Raw genomic sequence first — 8,357 nt, 5'->3', positions numbered from 1 at the left:
AAATTAGGAGAAAATATACAGAATTTAGGACTTTCTGGATTCAAAAATAAAACTTTCTCTTTTCTAGCTCCTCCAGGCAGCAAAAGATCCTGGAAGAGATGACCTCACAGCAAAGATCAAATCCAGGACTCTTCTGGCAAAACATGATCCCAGGAGTAATTTTGCATCAGTGAGGTAGCCTATTTGTTGAGACCTTAGGAAGTGTTGAGGATATTCCTCATAGACCCTTTTATCTACACAGAAAGACTTCTAAGAACCTTAAATGGTATGTCTTATAAACACTCTCACCCAGACAATAGAGCTTCAAGAATATTAAGACATTGTCCCATAGCACCCTGATTCACAGGCCAAGGTAGGAGGGGTCTGTCTCAAAAACAATTGTGTATGTGGCTTCTGTCTAATCGAGTGACCCTGTAAGGTTGATAGGACACTGGCACAGTTCAAGAGAACTGTACTCATAAAGTACCATCAGCTTGGACTAAAAGATGCAAACATAGTTTAAAATGAAAAGAAGTCTGAGATATGTTCATCGGCTTGCTCCTTTCTACCCGTGGACGCCGCCAAAGAAGCATCGTTAAAGTCTCTCTTCTTCCTGCTGTCATGTCTGAGTCAGAGTCTCCTAAAGAGCCCGAACAGCTGAGGAAACTCTTCATTGGAGGGTTGAGCTTTGAAACAACTGATGAGAGCCTGAGGAGCCATTTTGAGCAATGGGGAACGCTCACAGACTGTGTGGTAGTGAGAGATCCAAACACCAAGTGCTCCACAGGCTTTGGTTTTGTCATATATGCCACTGTGGAGGAGGGGGATGCAGCCATGAATGCCAGGCCACACAAGGTGGATGGAAGAGTCGTGGAACCAAAGAGAGCTGTCTCAAGAGAAGGTTCTCAAAGACCAGGTGCCCACTTAACTGTGAAAAAGATATTTGTTGGTGGCATTAAAGAAGACACTGAAGAACATCACCTAAGAGATTATTTTGAGCAGTGTAGAAAAATTGAAGTGACTGAAATCATGACTGACAGAGTCAGTGGCAAGAAAAGGGGCTTTGCCTTTGTAATATTTGACAACCATGACTCTGTGGATAAGATTGTCATTCAGAAATACCACACTGTGAATGGCCACAACTGTGAAGTTAGGAAAGCCCTGTCAAAGCAAGAGATGGCTAATGCTTCGTCCAGCCAAAGAGGTCGAAGTTGTTCTGGAAACTTTGGTCGTGGTCGTGGAGGTGGTTTTGGTGGGAATGACAACTTTGGTCATGGAGGAAACTTCAGTGGTCGTGGTGGCTTTGGTGGTAGCCATGGTGGTGGTGGATATGGTGGCAGTGGGGATGGCTATAATGGATTTGGTAATGATGGAAGCAATTTTGGAAGTGGTGGAAGCTACAATGACTTTGGCAATTACAACAGTCTTCAAATTTTGGACCCATGAAGTGAGGATTGGAGGCAGAACCTCTGGCCCCTATGGTGGTGGAGACCAATACTTAGCCAAACCATGAAACCAAGGTGGCTATGGCTGTTCCAGTAGCAGCAGTAGCTATGGCAGTGGCAGAAGCTTAGCAGGATAGGAGAGCCAGAGAAGTGACAGGGAAGCTACAAGTTACAACAGATTTGTGAACCCAGCCAAACACAGTGGTGGCATGGCCTAGCTGCTACAAAGAAGACATGTTTTAGACAAGTACTCATGTGTATGGGCAAAAAGCTCGAGGACTGTATTTGTGACTAATTGTATAACAGGTTATTTTAGTTTCTGTTCTGTGGAAAGTGTAAAGCATTCCAACAAAGGATTTTGAAATGTAGATTTTTTTTTGCACCCATGCTATTGATTGCTAAATGTAATAGTCTGATCGTGATGCTGAATAAATGTCTTTAAAAAAAATGAAAAGAAGTCGCTGGGCCATAAGTTTATATTGATAGAAAGAAAGCTGAGGAAGCTACTCAGCTGTAAATATAGGCCATTTCTTATGCAAAAGGAAAGATGACTCAGAGGGTGAAAACAAAAGCCTAAATGGTGGAACCAAGAGCCACAGAGGACCACTCTAGAGAGTAGAAATGAATTTTGGTCAAAGAATTGGCAACATTTTCTCAACTTAATTTCAGAATTGCTATGAACCAGTGACTGCTCTATGCTTCCTGTTTTCCCTTTCATGAATGGGATTTCTATTTCAGTTTTTCATCACTGCCTAGCCATTGTATTTGTGTTTTGGGTGGGAAGCGGATTATTTGTCTTTTTACTCATCAGTCTTCAGGTTGACGATAGCTGAACCCAAGAAACCTTAAGCTCGCCTAGATATGATTCAGATGACATGATCCTGGATTTAAAGCCCAAACCTGATGCCATGGTATGAGTAGACTTCAATGGCCTCGGAAGGGAGAAAAATGTATTTTGCATGAAGGAAGGACATACATTATTGAGAAACAGAGGGTGGACTGTGGTGGCTAGTCTCTAAGGATGGCCATCCATTGTACCATGACACTCAGTATTCATATCCTTGCATAAAACCCTCCCACATCGAATCTGGGCTGGCCTGTGACTTGAGTTAACCAGTAGAATTCAGCAAAAGTGATGCTACGCTATTTCTAAGCCTAGCCTTTAAAAGGATGGACTGATTTTTTTTCCTCCATCTTGGAATGCTGGCTTTGGGAAACCCTAAGCTGCCACGTAAAAAGTCCCGTGACAGAGGCCACATGGAGTGGCCATAAGAACAGAAGAGGTCTTCCAACTCAAATGTCCACCAATGATAGACTGGATTAAGAAAATGTGGCACATATACACCATGGAATACTATGCAGCCATAAAAAATGGTGAGTTCATGTCTTTGTAGGGACATGGATGAAGCTGGAAACTATCATTCTCAGAAAGCTATCACAAGGACAAAAAACCAAACACCACATGTTCTCACTCATAGGTGGGAATTGAACAATGAGAACACATGGACACAGGAAGCGGGACATCACAATGGGGCCTGTTGTGGGGTTGGGGGAGGGGGGAGGGATAGCATTTGGAGATATACCTAATGTTAAATGACGAGTTACTGGGTGCAGCACAGCAACATGGCACATGTATATATATGTAACTAACCTGCATGTTGTGCACATGTACCCTAAAACTTTGAGTATAATTAAAAAAGAAAAAAAAAAGAACAGAAGAGGTCTTGAGTCTACTTAGAGAATGAACAGGCACATTGATCGCAGTAAAGTCCAGATGACTCTAACCACAGTCACCAACTGACGGCAACCATATGAGAGATTCCAAGTGAAACGAGCAGAACTGCCCACCTGAGTCAACCCATGAAACTATGAGAGATAATAAAACGATGGTTATTTTAAGCCACTAGGTTTTAGAGATACTTGTTAACAGCAAAGATGATCAAAACATACTTATTTGCATGACTCCTGAGGACTCCATGGCAATGAGTTTGAACCTATGTACAACCAAGTTTCAGAAATATATAGGCATGTCCAGTGGGCTTGGGAAGAGGGCCACCATAAGCCAGACTCCAGAGAGGAGTCTGCCACAGTGAGCCAGGCCTGAGGATAAGTGTTTAATAGATGGAAACATTTGTACTGAGTTCAACTCAAGCCACCCTCATCCAACCACCTGGTTCCCTATATACTATGGGGCTAAAAAGCAAAAGCAAGATTATCAGAAAAAAAAGTTATTAAAAAAAACCTTATCATTATAAGCCTAAGCAATTCTGCCAGAAAGTTATCTTTTTTCTCTTCCACCTCACTCTCATCCCTTGTCCCAATCCCTACCGAAGAGTGGAGCAAAAAAAAAATGTAACCAACAAGCCAGAGAAAGGAGTGAATACCAAAGGTGGGAAATAGGTTAGTTCCCCTGGGTACACACTCCAAGTACACCAATAGAGAGGTTAGTCACCATCAATGTGGACAATGTGGACAAATCGTTATTAATAATTAATGAGGGACAATGAGGGAAGCTGCCAAAACAGAAGGCTGGCAGACATAGGATGTTGACATAAACTACATGAGAAACAAACTCCCATTTTTGTAGATTCACAGAGAGAAGAAAGATTGAGGTAAGGTGAGAAGGTAAGGTGAGCAATGCTATTAATTGACACACATATAGGGAAAAACAGTTGAAGTCATCTCATCCAGGAGCCAGAAGCTTGTTGGGGACATTTGGGTTACATATATGAATCCTTTATTGAACTTATCACAGTGAGCAAATACCATATTCTTAATCATCTTTCTATCTGTAGTTCCCAGGACCATGCCTGGTACAGAGTAGGTCTCAATCAGTATTGGCTTAGAAATATTATGGCAATCAGAAATAAATAAAAAAGTGGCTTGGTGTGGTGGCTCACACCTGTAGTCCCAGCACTTTGGGAGGCCGAGGTGGGCAGATCACTTGAGGTCAGGAGTTTGAGACCAGCCTGGCAAACATGGCAAAACCGCATCTCTACTAAAAAATACAAAAAAAAAAAAAAAAAAAAAAAAAAAAAGCCAGGCATTGTGATGCAGGCCTGTAATCCCAGCTACTTGGCAGGCTGAGGCAGGAGAATTGCTTGAACCCAGGAAGCGGAGATTGCAGTGAGCCAAGATGATGCCACTGCACTCCAGCCTGGGCAACAGAGTGAGACTCTGTTTCAAAAAAAAAGAGAGAGCCGTTTCAAGATGGCCGAATAGGAACAGCTCCAGTCTGCAGCTCCCAGTGTGATCAATGCAGAAGACGGGTGATTTCTGCATTTCCAACTGAGGTACCTGGTTCATCTCATTGGTTCTGGTTGGACAGTGGGTGCAGCCCACAGAGGGCGAGCCGAAGCAGGGCAGGGTGTCACCTCACCCAGGAAGCATGAAGGATCAGGGGATTTCCCTTTCCTAGCCAAGGGAAGTCGTGACAAACTGTACCTGGAAAAATGGGACACTCCCACTCAAATACTGCACTTTTCCAACCATCTTAGAAAACGGCACACCAGGAGATTATATCCTGCCCCTGGTTCAGTGGGTCCCACGCCCACAAAGCCTTGCTCACTGCTAGCAGAGCAGTCTGAGATCGGCCTGCGAGGCAGCAGCCCAGCAGGGGGAGGGGCGTCCGCCATTGCTGAGGCTTGAGTAGGTAAACAAAGTGGCTGGGAAGCTCGAACTGGGCAGAGCCCACTGCAGCGCAGCAAGGCTTGCTGCCTCTATAGGCTCCATCTCTGGGGGCAAGGCATAGCTGAACAAAAGGCAGAGAAACATCTGCAGACTTAAACATCCCTGTCTGACAGCTCTGAAGAGAGCAGTGGTTCTCCCAGCATGGTGTTTGAGCTCTGAGAACAGACAGACTGCCTCCTCAAGTGGGTCCCTGACCCCCATGTAGCCTAACTGGGAGACACCTCCCAGTAGGGGCTGACTGACACCTCATACTGCCATGTGCCCCTGTGTGAAAAAGCTTCCAGAGGAAGGATCAGGCAGCAATATTTGCTGTTCTGCAATATTTGCTGTTCTACAGGCTCCACTGGTGATACCCAGGCACACAGGGTCTGAAATGAATCTCCAGCAAAGTCCAACAGACCTGCAGCCAAGGGACCTGACTGTTAGAAGGAAAAATAACAAACAGAAAGGGATAGCATCAACATCAACAAAAAGGACATCCACACCAAAACCCCATCTGTAGGTCACCAACATCAAAGACCAAAGGTAGATAAAACCACAAAGATGGGAGAAACCAGAACAGAAAAGCTGAAAATTCTAAAAACCAGAGCACCTCTTCTCCTTCAAAGGATCGCAGCTCCTCAACAGCAACGGAACAAAGCTGGATGGAGAATGACTTTGACAAGTTGACAGAAGTAGGCTTCAGAAGGTTGGTAATAACAAACTTCTCCAAGCTAAAGGAGGATGTTTGAACCCATCGCAAGGAAGCTAAAAACCTTGAAAAAAGATTAGACAATTGGCTAACTAGAATAAACAGTGTAGAGAAGACTTTAAATGACCTGATAGAGCTGAAAACCGTGGCACAAGAACTACATGACACATGCCCAAGCTTCAATACCTGATTCAATCAAGTGGAAGAAAGGGTATCAGTGATTGAAGATGAAATTAATGAAATAAAGCAAGAAGTTTAGAGGAAAAAAGAGTAAAAAGAAATGAACAAAGCCTCCAAGAAATATACGACTATGTAAAAAGACCAAATCTACGTTTGATTGATGTACCTGAAAGTGACGAGAATGAAACCAAGTTGGAAAACACTCTTCAGGATATTATCCAGGAGAACTTTCCCAACCTAGCAAGGCAGGCCAACATTCAAATTCAGGAAATACATAGAACACCACAAAGATACTCCCCAAGAAGAACAACCCCAAGACACATAATTGTCAGATTCACCAAGGTTGAAATGAAGGAAAAAATGTTAAGGGAAGCCAGAGAGAAAGGTCAGGTTACTCACAAAGGGAAGCCCATCAGACTAACAGTGGATCTCTTGGCAGAAACTCTACAAGCCAGAAGAGAGTGGGGTCAATATTCAACATTCTTAAAGAAAAGAATTTTTAACCCAGAATTTCATATCCAGCCAAACTAAGCTTCATAAGTGAAGGAGAAATAAAATGCTTTACAGACAAGCAAATGCTGAGAGATTTTGTCACCACCAGGCCTGTCTTACAAGAGCTCCTGAAGGAAGCACTAAACATGGAAAGGAACAACTGTACCAGCCACTGCAAAAACATGCCAAATTGTAAAGACCATCGATACTAGGAAGAAACCGCATCAATTAATGGGCAAAATAACCAGCTAACATCATAATGACAGGATCAAATTCACACATAACAATATTTACCTTAAAAATAAATGGGCTAAATGCTCCAATTAAAAGACACAGACTGGCAAATTGGATAAAGACTCAAGACCCATCAGTGTGCTGTATTCAGGAGACACATCTCATGCTCAAAGACACACATAGGCTGAAAATAAAGGGATAGAGGAAGATCTACCAAGCAAATGGAGAACAAAAAAAAAGCAGGGGTAGCAATCCTAGTCTCTGATAAAACAGACTTTAAACCAACAAAGATCAAAAGAGACAAAGAAGGCCATTACATAATGGTAAAGGGATCAATTCAACAAGAAGAGCTAACTATCCTAAATACATATGCACCCAATACAGGAGCACCCAGATTCATAAAGCAAGTCCTTGGAGACCCACAAAGAGACTTAGACTCCCACACAATAATAATGGGAGACTTTAACACCCCACTGTCAATATTGGACAGATCAATGAGACAGAAGGTTAACAAGGATACCCAGGACTCGAACTCAGCTCTGCACCAAGTGGACCTAATAGACATCTACAGAACTCTTCACCCCAAATCAACAGAATATACATTCTTCTCAGCACCACATCGCACTTATTCCAAAATTGACCACATAGTTGGAAGTAAAGCACTCCTCAGCAAATGGAAAAGAATAGAAATCACAACAAACTATCTCTCAGACCACAGTGCAATCAAATTCGAACTCAGGATTAAGAAACTCACTCAAAACAGCTCAACTATATGGAAACTGAATAACCTGCTCCTGAATGACTACTGGGTAAATACCGAAATGAAGGCAGAAATAAAGATGTTCTTTGAAACCAATGAGAAAAAAGACACAACGTACCAGAATCTCTGGGACACATTTAAAGCAGTGTGTAGAGGGAAATTTATAGCACTAAATGCCCACAAGAGAAAGCAGGAAAGATCTAAAATCAATACCCTAGCACCACAATTAAAAGAACCAGAGAAGCAAGAGCAAACAAATTCAAAAGCCAGCAGAAGGCAAGAAATAACTAAGATCAGAGCAGAACTGAAGGAGATAGAGACAAAAAAAAACCTTCAAAAAATCAATGAATCCAGGAGCTGGTTTTTTGAAAAGATCAACAGAACTGATAGACTGCTAGCAAGACTAATGAAGAAGAAAAGAGGGAAGAATCAAATAGACACGATAAAAAATTATAAAGGGGATATCACCACCAATCCCACGGAAATACAAACTACCATCAGAGAATACTATAAACACCTCTACGCAAATAAACTAGAAAATCTAGAAGAAATGGATGAATTCCTGGACACATACACTCTCCCAAGACTAAAGCAGGAAGAAGTGGAATTTCTGAATAGACCAATAACAGGCTCTGAAATTGAGCCAATAATTAATAGCCCGCCAACCAAAAAAAGTCCAAGACCAGACGGATTCACAGCCTAATTCTACCAGAGGTACAAAGAGAAGCTGGTACCATTCCTTCTGAAACCATTCCAATGAAAAGAAAAAGAGGGAATCTTCCCTAACTCATTTTATGAGGCCAGCATCATCCTGATACCAAAGTCTGGAAGAGACACAACAAAAAAAGAGAATTTTAGACCAATATCCCTGATGAAGATCAATGCA

At 42.4% G+C, this 8,357-nt stretch overlaps 1 pseudogene; it reads left to right on the top strand.

Moving 5' to 3' along the window:
- Positions 1 to 575: 575 nt before the first annotated feature.
- LOC101140333 (heterogeneous nuclear ribonucleoprotein A1-like) lies at positions 576 to 1,492 on the top strand (annotated as a pseudogene).
- Positions 1,493 to 8,357: the final 6,865 nt, after the last annotated feature.

Source organism: Gorilla gorilla, chromosome 11, assembly GCF_029281585.2.
Source record: "Gorilla gorilla gorilla isolate KB3781 chromosome 11, NHGRI_mGorGor1-v2.1_pri, whole genome shotgun sequence".
Lineage (NCBI taxonomy): Eukaryota > Metazoa > Chordata > Mammalia > Primates > Hominidae > Gorilla > Gorilla gorilla.
The sequence above is the reverse complement of the archived record's forward strand: the minus strand, read 5'-3'. Positions and strand labels throughout refer to the sequence as shown.